The sequence below is a fragment of the Heterodontus francisci genome, chromosome 4 (genome assembly GCF_036365525.1).
Source record: "Heterodontus francisci isolate sHetFra1 chromosome 4, sHetFra1.hap1, whole genome shotgun sequence".
Lineage (NCBI taxonomy): Eukaryota > Metazoa > Chordata > Chondrichthyes > Heterodontiformes > Heterodontidae > Heterodontus > Heterodontus francisci.
This window is the reverse complement of record NC_090374.1, coordinates 89149208-89161935: the sequence shown is the minus strand read 5'-3', so window position 1 is coordinate 89161935 and position 12728 is coordinate 89149208. Positions and strand designations below refer to the sequence as shown.

The following is a 12728-nucleotide window of genomic DNA, read 5'->3' as shown; positions in this document are numbered from 1 at the left end:
GTCAAGTCACATAATCCTTCGGTAGTTGAAATTCCTGGCATACTTCAGATTCTCTTCAATCCAAACATACCAAAGATCTGAGGTTTAAATATCAATTAAAGCACAGCATATACTGTCCAGCAGGCAGCTCAGTCATCCAGAAAAGGAAATTCCTCAAAACAAATCCCTTGTTGGGTTGGTTGATCTGAACTAGGACAAGGCATTTAGGATGAGAGAGAAAAATTATTTTGGTGGCTTCCTCTTCATATTCAGGGCATTTTAACTTCAAGCTACGGCTTTCAACCAGGATTGCCTAGGTACAAATGTTGCAAGGTTTGTTGTTATTATTGTTGTTGTATCCTAGTAATAGGCTCAACAGGAAATCTAACGAAGAATTTTACAATATTTACAGAATTTGTGATTGGTTCAGTTTTAATTTGAGTTGACACTTTCCTTTTGAATTTGAGAAGTCAGTTATTCAAATCCTAAGATGTTCAAGTAACTGTTTCCTGGGCTATCAGGGAGACAATTCAGTTTAAATCAGTGAGTTTGAAGATCTCATAAGGCGGAGCACATGAGAAGTGACAACTTGATATTCCTAAAAGGTGAGTACTATGACAAGTTGTATCTACAAAGGCTTTAATTAGTTCTTACAGTTGCTATCTTTTTATTATTCTGTCTGAAGTCAGATAAGGATTTTCTGATTTACTGAAGCTATTTAACTATGATCACTACTGATTATTTTCTTCACTATTTATGTAATAAATTAGCTTCATATTTTAAACGTTAAACTAACTCTGTGTTAAGCTGTTTCTTTTCAAGTTGGATCTTATGGAGGCACAAGATAGTCCAGCATCCAAATGCAGTTACCAAACAGGATGTGCTTTTTGTTTTACCAAGGAATGTTACCAAGAAGTACCAAGATCTCATTAAGTAGACACTCTTGGAGATGTAAGAAGTTGGGAGCCACTCATGAGAGTGCTCCAAAATAGATGAATTAAATAATCTAGGGTAAAAAGATTCAAAAAGACACAAATATATAACTGGATGCTACTACTGGCCTCAGTACCCCAGATTAGGAAGGGGGTAAAGAAAAATGAAGGAGTGCTCCTACTCCTGAATAACAGCCTGCAAACCCGACTGGAAGTGTATTTGCACAAATGCTCAGCAAGGACAGGATTGGGCTCAAATAAAAGTAAAATACTGAGGATGCTGGAAATCTGAAATAAAAACAGAAAGTGCTGGAAATACTCAGGTTTGGCAGCATCTGGATTTGCATCCATCTTCAGCCAGAAGTGCAAAGTGGATGATCCATCACGGCCTCCTCCTGAGGTCCCCAGCATCACAGATGCCAGTCTTGAGCCAATCCGATACACTCCATGTGACATCAAGAAACGGCTGAAGGCACTGGATACTGCAAAGGCTATGGGCCCTGACAATATTGTGGCAATAGCATTGAAGACGTGCTCCAGAACCAGCCGTGCACCTAGCCAAGCTGTTCCAGTACAGTTACGACACTGGCAACTACCCGGCAATGTGAAAAATTGCCTAGGTATGTCCTATGCACAAAAAGCAGGACAAATCCAACCCGGCCAATTACCAGTCCACTCCCAATCATCAGCAAAGTGATGGCAGGTGTCGTTGGTAATGCTATCAAGCGGCACTTGCTTAGCAATAACCTGCTCACTGACGCTCAGTTTGGGTTCTGCCAGAGCCACTCAGTCCTGAACTCATTGCAGCCTTGGTCCAAACCTGGACAAAAGAGCTGAACTCAAGAGGTGAGGTGAGAGTGACTGCCCTTGACATCCAGACAGCATTTGACAGAGTATGCCATCAAGGAGCCCTAGCAAAACTGGAGGTGATGGGAATGGGGGAGGGGGTGGAAGGGAACTCTCCACTGGTTGGAGTCATACCTAGCACAAAGGAAGATGGTTGTGGACATCACTGCAGGAGTTCCTCAGGGTAGTGTCCTAGGCCCAACCATCTTCAGCTGCTTCATCAAAGCCCTTTCCTTCATCAGAAGGTCAGAAGTGGGGATGTTTGCTGATGATTGCACAATGTTCAGCATTATTCATGACCCCTCAGATATTGAAACTGCCCATGCCCAGATGCAGCAAGACCTGGAAAACATCCAGGCTTGGGCTGATAAGCAGCAAGTAACATTTGTGCCACACAAGTGCCAGGCAATGACCATCTCCAACAAGAGAGAATCTAACCATCTCCCATTGATGTTCAATGGCCATTACCATTGCATTTATAAAGCACCTTTAGCATAGTAAGGCATCAGAATGCACTTCACAGGAGTACAAACAAAATTTGACACCAAGCTACATGGGCTATTAGAACAGATGACTGGAAACTTGATCAAACAAATGGCAAAAGGAACAGAGGCAACATGAGAGTTTTTTTTTTAAAAAGCAGTGAGCGGTTAGGATCTGGAGTGCACTGCCTGAGAGTGAGGTGGAGTCAGATTTAATCTTAGCTTTAAAAAAAGGAACTTGATAATTAGCTTTATAGAAAAAAACTTGCATGGCTACAAGGCAAAGGCAAGGGAGTGGCAATAGCAGAGTTGCTCTTGCAGAAAGGCAGCATGGACATGAAGGACCAACTGGTTAGAGCACAGAAGGACGCCATTCTAAAAACACATACATACATACATACATATGTGCTCAACTCCAGAAGGTCAGGTGGTGAACTGGAGCCAAATCTTGACACTTTGTAAGCTTTTATTCAGAGATTACAAACATGCACCTCCAAACCCAACAGCCAGATTATAGGGACACAAGTGAATCCCCAGTTAATGCTCATCACCTGAACACAATTAAAATATTCAATTGCTAGACAACTAACAGATTACCTCCTTTCTCTTTAAATAAAAATTAGTTTATACAACCAGAAATTTCAACAAAAACTTCCAATTTCTGTACAAAACAAAGCAAGGCGACCCTCCTCTTGGACCCCTAACAATTTCTTCATAAATAGTATTCTTCTAGTGAAACAATCTGACAGTTGGTGGCTTGACAATTTTCTTTCTCTCCAGCAGTTCAAGCAGACATGATCAATCCATAACTTTTTCTCATTCACACTTTTCCTTGAGTGTACATTATCCCACAATGAACTATCAATATAACATTCAATAAGAGTATACTATCTTCAACACGTCCCTTGCATAGAAATTTCACTTAAAATATTCAACAAACAGAATCCCATATCGACTGCCTCCACAAGAGCAAGTGTTTCAGCATCCAGAGTACTTTCAACAATCCTTTTTATTTTCTTAGCTTCCTAAGCTAAAGGACATTTTCCGTTCTCACCCATAAGAAATACTATGAAACCAACTGCACTAGAATAGCCATCAGGAACATTAGTATGTGAAGCATCACTAAAAATGACTAATTTCCTATTCTTTGGGTCACCTAAGGATGGAAACTTAAGTACACACTTTTTCCAGATTTACTTTTCTTAATGTTATATTTTCCCTTAAAACATTCTCTGCTTTACGGTGTTTCATTGTAGTACTTAACTGCCAACGCATGAAAACTAACATCTGGTCGAGTCTGTATGCACGAGTTCAACTGACCAATCAAGCTTCACAATTGATTTATGTCTTCTTTAGAGATAAGATTATCTTTCTGTGATAACCTAGTGCAATTAACTGGGATGGGAGTAACACTCTAAATAGGATTGTTGCCTTAAAGTTATACCAGACCTACATTACTTAATATCTAAAACAATATATTTAAAAGCCCCACAAGGCTGACTCCCAATTTTAAATTCTTCTGATGTTCTGACTCACATCTCAAATTCTGCAGTACCACCCCATAATAAATCAAACATGCATTATCAAGGTGCCCAAATATTTTCCAGTATGATACCAATAAAACACCATGGGACCTGCTTTCAGTTGAACATGGTCCATTTTCAACAAAACAGACTTCACCAAAAAATGCCATACCATGGATGCATCATTCTCAGGCCCTTGTTTTGCTTCCACAGTTTTCCTTCTGCACCTGCTGCCTCTTTCAGAAGCACTTCTCTCTGCAAAGTATCATCCTGCAGGACTGTGGCTTTTACATAGATCAACCTACATTATGTTAACTCGGTTTTTCTTTCCATAGATGCTGCCTGACCTGCTGAGTATTTCCAGCATCTCCAATATTTTGCTTTTGTCTTTGTGGAGGGAGTGAATGTTGGCTGTAAGGTATGATCCAGTCAGTATGACTATGTCAGGCTGTTGCTCGACTAGTTTGTAGGACAGCTCTCCCTGTTTTGGCACGAGTCCCCCGGATTTTTAGCAAGGAGGACTTTGCAGGGTCAACAAAGGTGTGTCTTTATCATTTCTGATGACTGGGTCAATGTCAGGTACTCTGTCCGTCCGGTTTTATTCTTATTCGACTTTTCTGTAGTGGTTTGATACAATTGAGTGACTTGCTTGCCATTTCAGAGGGCAGTTAAGAGTCAACCCCATTGCTGTGGGTCTGGAGTCACTTGTAGGACAGCTTGGGTAAGGACGGCACATTGCCTTCCACAAAAAGAACAGTAAACCAGAAGGGGATTTTATGGCAATCCGGTAGTTTCATGGTCAACATTACTCAGACTAGCTTTTCATTAACGATTTATAAAGAAAAAAGGAAGACTTACATTTAAATAGCGCTTTTCACAACGATTGGATATTTCAAAGCACTTTACAGCTAATGAAATACTTTTGAAGTACCAACACTGTAGTAATGTAGGAAACGCAACAGCTAATTTGCACACAGCAAACTCCCACAAACAGCAATCTGATAATAACCAGAAAATAACATGTTTGTGATGTTGATTATTAATTACTTGAATTTAAATTCCACCAGCTGCTGTGGTGGGATTTGCACTCATTATCTCCACAGCATTGGTCCAGACCTCGAGATTACAAGTCCAGTAACAATACCGCTACATGACCATCCCCATACAACTAAAGACTAAATCTGGTAGTCATATCTATAAACTGTTGGATGAAAACATTTCTACCTTTGTCCCATACCTTTAGATCCATGACAAGTACCCTGTTAAGGTCATGTGCCAATGGAAGGCTTACAATAGGACATGACAGCATTTTTTGCTACTTTTTACAGATTCCACAATTTTCACATCTCTTCTATTAATCCCATATAGTCATCAACTACACCTGCATCTTTTAGCAGGATTTTTAACAGTTGGCAAGTAGGGTGAGAAAATTGTCTACATAATTAACAATTTTTTCTCTCTCTTATCCTGATTACTGGATGTCATTAACACTTGTTTAACATTGATGAGAAACATCAGATTTTGTTAAGGGGATACAATGATATCTTGACTCGGTAAACTGCAGATACACTGACTTTCCAAATATAATTACATCATCATGAAATTTGACATGGAGCATTTGTGTCTTTTTCATAGGTTTACTCAACACCATAGGCATCTTACATCAGCACTTATAAAATGGCTTACTCCAGCTATTTTACATGGAAATCCAACTCTCTTTAGTAATCTCAAGGTGCTGTCATCACCAAACATAAAGCAAGTAGAACCTTCTATTCCTTAAATTTATATCAATCCTCACTACCTAGTGAGTCAAACATTTTAACCAATCTGTCCCATATACTGTTGAAGTATAAGCACTAATACTGCGCAATTAAAAGAATCTGCAACAAACACATTCATCACAGGACTAAAACTCCTTGTGACCAGTATAATTTGGTCGGACTCATCATTATTTTCATCCTCTTCCTTAGAATTCTCTGTCATGTGTCATTTCATGTGTCATGTGCCTCTTCGCTCTGGGTAGTTCACTGCATAATGATGCTTCGAGCCACACCTAAAGCACCTATTAACTGTTCCTTGGGCATTCTTGAGATTCATTCACCCATTATTGTCGTTCCAATTTTGTCTTCTGCTGTAATAGTCAGATCTGTTGAAGGTGCTTTCATCCTCATTCTGTCCATCTTTAATCCTTCTGTTGCACTGGCGCTTGCATCCAGTATCTGGACTATTTTGAAATCTGGCAATCATCGAGTCTTCTATAATTTGTCATCGTGGAATGTCTCATTTGTTCCATGAAGGTTGAAGGAAATTAATGTTTGTCCAGGAACTTTAAGGCAGCAGACATCTGATCCAACAGAGTCTGTTCTGGGAACCAAACACCAGTTAGAATCAGTTGCCTGTCCACATAAGACACATTAGTACAATCCAGTAATTTAACTGCTAGTATCAATCCGAAGATCCCCAAATTGAATTGCCAATCTTTTATACAATCTGAAGTCCATGATAAATTCTACCATGGAATGACCATCTGTTTTCCATAATCCATCAAATTCTGATCATGCCTCATGGGCATTTAACAGATCTTTCTTGTAGATTTCATCCAAGAATTCTAATAGAAGGTCCAAATCTTCACTATCCAACAGATGGGCGTCCATCTCACAAACAACTATGTCTGATTTTACTTACTGTAGGAAATGACAACTCCATACCTTGTTTTCTCTGATATAGAGTTGTAACCCATGTCCACATATCCACTTTATTCTTCTACTAATCATATGGTTCAGACTCTGAGAACATCGGCGGGTAATTGTACCCCAACAATTTAAAACTTGCTTTTTGCCATTTTCCACAATGGGCACGAGGATTTTAGCTTTATATCTGAAAAATTCTTACTTTCCAACCTTTTTTCACCTTCAGGCAACCATCCTCTGCTCCCATGTTCTACTCCAGAAAGCCAGATGAACGATAGAACTGAAACCTAAGATGCACATTCCAAACATGGACTTCCAACCCCAATAACCTCCTATATATAGGAGCACAAGTGAACCGCAGTTAATGCCCATCACCTAAACACAATTAAATACTCAATTACTGTACAATTAACAATATAAATTGTAAGGGTTTCATAAAGAAGACTTCCTAATCAGCACAATTGAAACATCCACAACATGCATACTGTAATCCTATTGATGTACATAATTTTATTTTATTTGTACATATATATATAAAAATAAAATTAAACCACGACCTTCTGATGAGAGGTCATTGACCTGAAAGATTAACACTGTTTCTCTCTCCAGATGTTACCAGACGTGCTGAGTAAAGTCTGGCTACCCGACCCGAACTCGACTAGACCCGACTCCATTGGTCGGGTTCGGGTCGGGTCTATATTCCAAATCCAGCATTCGGGCTCGGGTCGGGTCGGGCTGGACAGTGCTCATTCCAGGAAGTCACAGGATCAGGTTTACCCACGATTGCCCACAAGTCCATCTGCAGGACTAGCCTGCTGCCAGAACGGGCGAAGGATATTCGTGTCAGGCCGGGTGTGAAAAAAAATTAAAGGACTCGGGCTCAGGTCATGTTCAGGTTGGCTGTGGTCGGGTCGGGTTTTAATTTTATACCTGAGCCAGGCTTTAGTGCAGAGTATTTCCAGCATTTTGTTTTTATGTCAGATTTGCAGCATTCTCAGTATATTTTTTTTCTTTGTCATCTTTGCACCAACACAGTCCAAACTCAACTGGACCTCAAACATATTTCACTTATTCAAAATATATTTTGTCTGTTAAGATATCGTGAAAAGTACCAAATAAAAAAGATAACTTTCTTTGTTACACTTGAACGTGATGTATGATCTTGCTCCTCCCTACCAGGTAACATCAGATTTAGAACAAAAAAACAGCAAGGGTTGTAAAATACCATTAGATCAATGTTAAACTTAAAAATAAAAACTACATCAGATAGTCAAACGGTGACGTGCCCATTTTCCATCCGATTTTAAAACTAACGGCGTGTTCAAAACCGAAAGAGAACAAAAATTTGTGTTTTTTAAAAGTTTAATACGATAAACTTTGGCTGCCATCAGTTTAAAACCCATTTGAAAACTAATTCTAAAATAACCCCCTGCTCCATTGAGACCTAAACCTCGGGATCACGTAGACCTTTTGGCGAAATGTTTACTTTATGGAGAAATCCCACTGTCTCGCCCAGGCCCCGTTCCCATTTCAGTGAGTGCCAGTCCGCTCTCTGCTCCCAACTCCACCGGGGTCACCACAAGCACCGAGCAGCTCCACTCCCACCGAAAACCCCATCGTGTGCGGTCAAGCCGCAGATTTACAAACAGACACACCTTCTGCTGTTGCATCGATTATCTCTCGAAAGCTCCTCAAGCAATAGATCCCCCTTCTCCATACGGTAAATTATACCACACGGCCTGTCTCCTGCATTCCCTTTCTTCTCTGTTCTCTCATTCTCTACCCTCCTGCGCCATGTTGCTTCAAACCGTCTCTTCCAGTCACATACAGGGGGCGCAAACCGCGCATACGCAGTAGTGCTCCGCCGCCCGGAATGCTGGGTTCCGGATGTTCTAATGCGAAGCGGGCGTCACTGTGACAAACAGGTGTACAGAGTAACAATAGTTCAGTTCCAATTTTACCCTTCATTGTTCGCTTTACCGGAGATAATCAATGATTTCAAAAGGAAATTGGATGAGCGCTGGAAGGAAATAAACTTGCAGGGCTACAGGGATGGAGCAGAACTGACTGGATAGCTTCATGGAGAGCTGGTCTGGACTCGATGGGCTGAATAGCCTCCTTTTATGCTACAAATGACTGTATGACTAAATAGCACGGACTAGTACAAAACTTGTCAGCCTAGAGACATTTCCATAGATTTTATCAGTGCTTTTCCTTAAGTGGCAGAGGCAAACTTGACCAACAGCAGGAAGCAATTATTTGGCAAATCTTACAATGTTTGGCAGCATACCCTCATCCTTATGAAATGCATTTGCCACTGAAGAGAGAGAGCCAGGATCCTTACTTAATTTCTGATAGCCCACCATAGCCATCTGAAAAATTGTTTTGTATGGTTACTTGGTAAATGAGGGGGGGTCCATCGATAATGCCGTTTTTATTGAAGAGTGTGGTAAATTAGAAAATGATATAATATGCAAGTATGATGTTTTAGTTTATTTTTATTTATTGGTTATATTAAAAAAGGGTTAGTTTCTGAGATCCCACACCACTCGCAAGACCTCTCATAGAAAATTGGGATTGGAAAATTAATTTGAACTGGGGGAGAACAGTCCTAAATAACAATCCTCCTTTTCTCTCGCTGTGTTCCTCCTTATCTTGTTCCTTAAGATAGATGACAAAGAGGAGAATTTCCACAAGGAAACACACAATGCTGTTTTCCAGTGCTTTGGCCATGAGCAGTGGCAAGGTGAAAGAAGGACGAGGTGCCTGGAGTCTTTTCCAGGCCCTCGTTCCTCTATGGTTGGCAGGAAGGTTCAAGTGAGCCTTGAAAGGGAGGAGGAGAGGCTGACCTCCACATCTGGGGCTCCCCACAGCATACACTGAGTGTGGACAGCAGCTCCTCAGCCCCTCCACCAGTGGCCCCAGCTCCAGTAATCGCACAACTGAGGAGGCTCCTGCATCTGTGCAGGAACCACTCAGGCAGCTGGGTCCTCCCAGCCTCAGGCAGCCAGAGAACACCTGCCAAAGTCATCCTAGGCCAAGGGACACCACGATCATCAGCCTGCCTCTGTCTCAGCTGCCAGCACAGGGTCGCAGCACATGAAAACAAATGAAGAAGAGCACCTAGACACGCTTGGGGCTTCACGGGTGTATTAATTGAAGATTGGTTCCTGCAATTATGTTAATAAATGGGGGTCAAATTCATTGCTGGATTTATGGGGAGATGGTGGCATAGTGGTAATATCTGTGGACCAGTAATCCAGAGGCCCAGGCTAATGTCCTGGGGACATGGGTTCAAATCTCACCATGGCAGCTGGTGGAATTTCAATTCAATTAATAAATTCAATTAATTAAGAAAAATCTGGAATTGACAGCTAGTCTCAGTAATGGTGCCATGAATCTATCATCGATTGTCGTAAAAACCCATCTGGTTCACTGATGTCCTTTAGGGAAGGAAATCTGCTGTCCTTACCTGGTCAGGCCTACATGTGACTCCAGCTCCAAAGCAATGTGGTTGACTCTTAACTGCCCACTGAAATGTCCTAGCAAGTCACTCAGTTCAAGGGCAATTAGGGATGGACAACAAATGCTGGCCTGCCAGTAACGCCCATATCCCATGAAAGAATATAGAAAAAAAATTGTGAAATGCAACCTGTACCCTTGCTCCCTCAATGGGCTGTCAGTGTCGGCACAGCCGTGTTTGGCCAGTGTCTCAGATGTGTCAGAGTGCGTAATAAAGCTTGGCACTAGGCATTGGAGTGAGATAGTAAGGGGGCAAACAGCAGAATAACACAGTGAGGTGAGTCATTTATTCAGTTCACTTTGAGAGGCCATCATTGTTAGGAGTTCCGAAGAAGGGTCACTGACACGAAACGTTAACTCTGCTTCTCTTTCCACAGATGCTGCCAGACCTGCTGAGTGAATCCAGCATTTCTTGTTTTTGTTTCAGATTTCCAGCATCCGCAGTATTTTGCTTTTATATTATTGTTAGTGTCTAATTGTTCTGTTAATGGATGTTAAATAGCTAGTAGTTTAAGGTAACAGGGAAAACAGGTGTTGGATATTGATTAGTTAATTGTACTCAGATGTATATATATATATATATATATAAAGAAGAGCCAGCCAGCACTGGTTGGGTGTTGTTAGGGGTGGAGAAGTAAGCAATAAACAGTCTCTACCAAAGCATTCTAGTCTCAGCGTCTTCTTTGCAAACAGGCTTGGAAGTTTCTCTAACAATGGTAGTAGAGGATGGTTGCCTGAAAGTGAAGATTGGAGATTAAGACTTGTTTTCAGACAGGAGAAGGCTGTAATTGGAGTTTTTTTTTAAGCAAGATGACTGAAACCAGGTATAAGGTTTCAGGATATGACTTTCCACTGCTGTTTTGTGAGGCCAAACCTTACAATCAATGGAAAAATGAAGTTGAACTTTGGACACCTGCTGTATTCAGCTAAAAGTGGATCCAGCAATGTTTTATTTGTACTATGAAGAAAAACTAGCAGGCATTTTCTTGATGCACGTAAACAATTTTCTGTGGGGAGGATCTGCAGCATTTGAGAAATTTGTGGTAGATAAAGTTCTACAGGAATTTAAAATTGGAAGTTGAGCTTCCGGAACTTTTACAGATATAGGGTTGAATATTAAGCAGACTGAGTTCACATTGAGGAAACCCTCCATCGTGTTGTGTGGCATTACCACCATGCTAAATGGGATAGATTTTGAATAGATCTAGCAATGCAAAACTGGGCATCCATGAGGTCCTGTGGGTCATTAGCAGCAGCAGAATTGTACTCAACCACAATCTGTAACTTCATGGCTCGGCATATACTCCTCTCTACCATTACCATCAAGCCGGGGGACCAACCCTGGTTCAGTGAAAAGTGCAGGAGAGCATGCCAGGAGCAGCACCAGGCATACCTCAAAATGAGGTGTCAACCTGGTGAAGCGACATCCCAGGACTACTTGTGTGCCAGACAGCGTAAGCAGCATGCGATCGATAGAGCTAAGTGTTCCCATAACCAACGGATGACATCTAAGCTCTGCAGTCCTACCATATCCAGTCGTGAATGGTTTTGGACATTGAAACAGCTGGAGGAGGTGTCTCCACAAATATCTCCATTCTCAATAAGGGGGGAGATCAGCACATCCGTGCAAAAGGTAAGGCTGAAGCATTTTCAACAATCTTCAGCCAGAAGTGCCGAGTGGATGATCCATCTCGACCTCCTCCTGAAGTCCCCAGCATCACAGATGCCAGACTTCAGCCAATTCGATTCATTCCGCGTGATATCAAGAAATGACTGAAGGCTATGGGCCCTGACAATATTCCGGCAATAGTACTGAAGACCTATGCTCCAGAACTTGCTGCACCCCTAGCCAAGCTGTTCCAGTACAGCTACAACACTGCCAGGTAGATGCCAATGTGGAAAATTGCCCACGTATGTCCTGTACACAAAAAACAGGACAAGTCCAGCCCAGCCAATTACCATTCCATCAGTCTACTCCTAATTATCAGTAAAGTGATGGAAGATGTCGTCAACAGTGCCATGAAGCGGCACTTGCTTAGCAATAACCTGCTCAGTGAGGCTCAGTTTGGGTTCCGCCAAGGCCACTCAGTTCCTGACCTCATTACAGCCTTGGTTCAAACATGGACAAAAGAGCTGAACTCCAGAGGTGAGGAGAGAGTAACTGCCCTTGACATCAAGGCAGCATTTGACCGAGTATGGCATCACGGAACCCTAGCAAAACTGGACTCAATGGGAATCGGGGAAAGCTCTCCGCTGGTTGGAGTCATACCTTGCACAACATTCAGCACCATTTGCGAATCCTCAGATACTGAAGCAGTCCGTGTAGAAATGCAGCAAGGCTTGGACAATATCCAGGCTTGGGCTGATGTGTGGCGTGAATGTCACTTGTCACTTAAGTACCAGGCAATGGCTATCTCCAACAAGAGGGAATCTAACCATCTCCCCTTGACATTCAGTGGCATTACAGAGGTATGAAGAAAGAGTTGTCTAAAGCAGGCTGGGAAAATAAACTAAAGGGGAAGTCAGTAGATGAGTAGTGGCAGACTTTTAAGCAGATATTTCATAACACTCAGCAAATATTTATTCCGGTAAGAAGGAAGAACTCTGAGAACAATGAACCACCTGTAGATAACAAAGGAAGTTAAGGAGAGTATAAAATGAAAAACAAAGGTGTACAAAGCGACAAAAGCTGGTTTTCCAATCCGCTGGTACCCTACCAGAATCCAGTGAGTTTTGGTGTGTTACGACCAATGC

At 41.7% G+C, this 12728-nt stretch overlaps 1 protein-coding gene across 4 annotated transcripts in view; it reads right to left on the bottom strand.

The window, feature by feature from the left end:
- apc (APC regulator of WNT signaling pathway) overlaps window positions 1-8266 on the bottom strand; it is a 263447-nt gene extending 255181 nt beyond the window's left edge. For all 4 annotated transcript variants that reach the window (XM_068029831.1, XM_068029833.1, XM_068029832.1 and 1 more), the window contains exon 1: window positions 8108-8266. The gene's annotated coding sequence lies outside the window, so the exon portion shown is untranslated. The remainder of the gene's footprint in view (window positions 1-8107) is intronic.
- Window positions 8267-12728: the final 4462 nt, after the last annotated feature.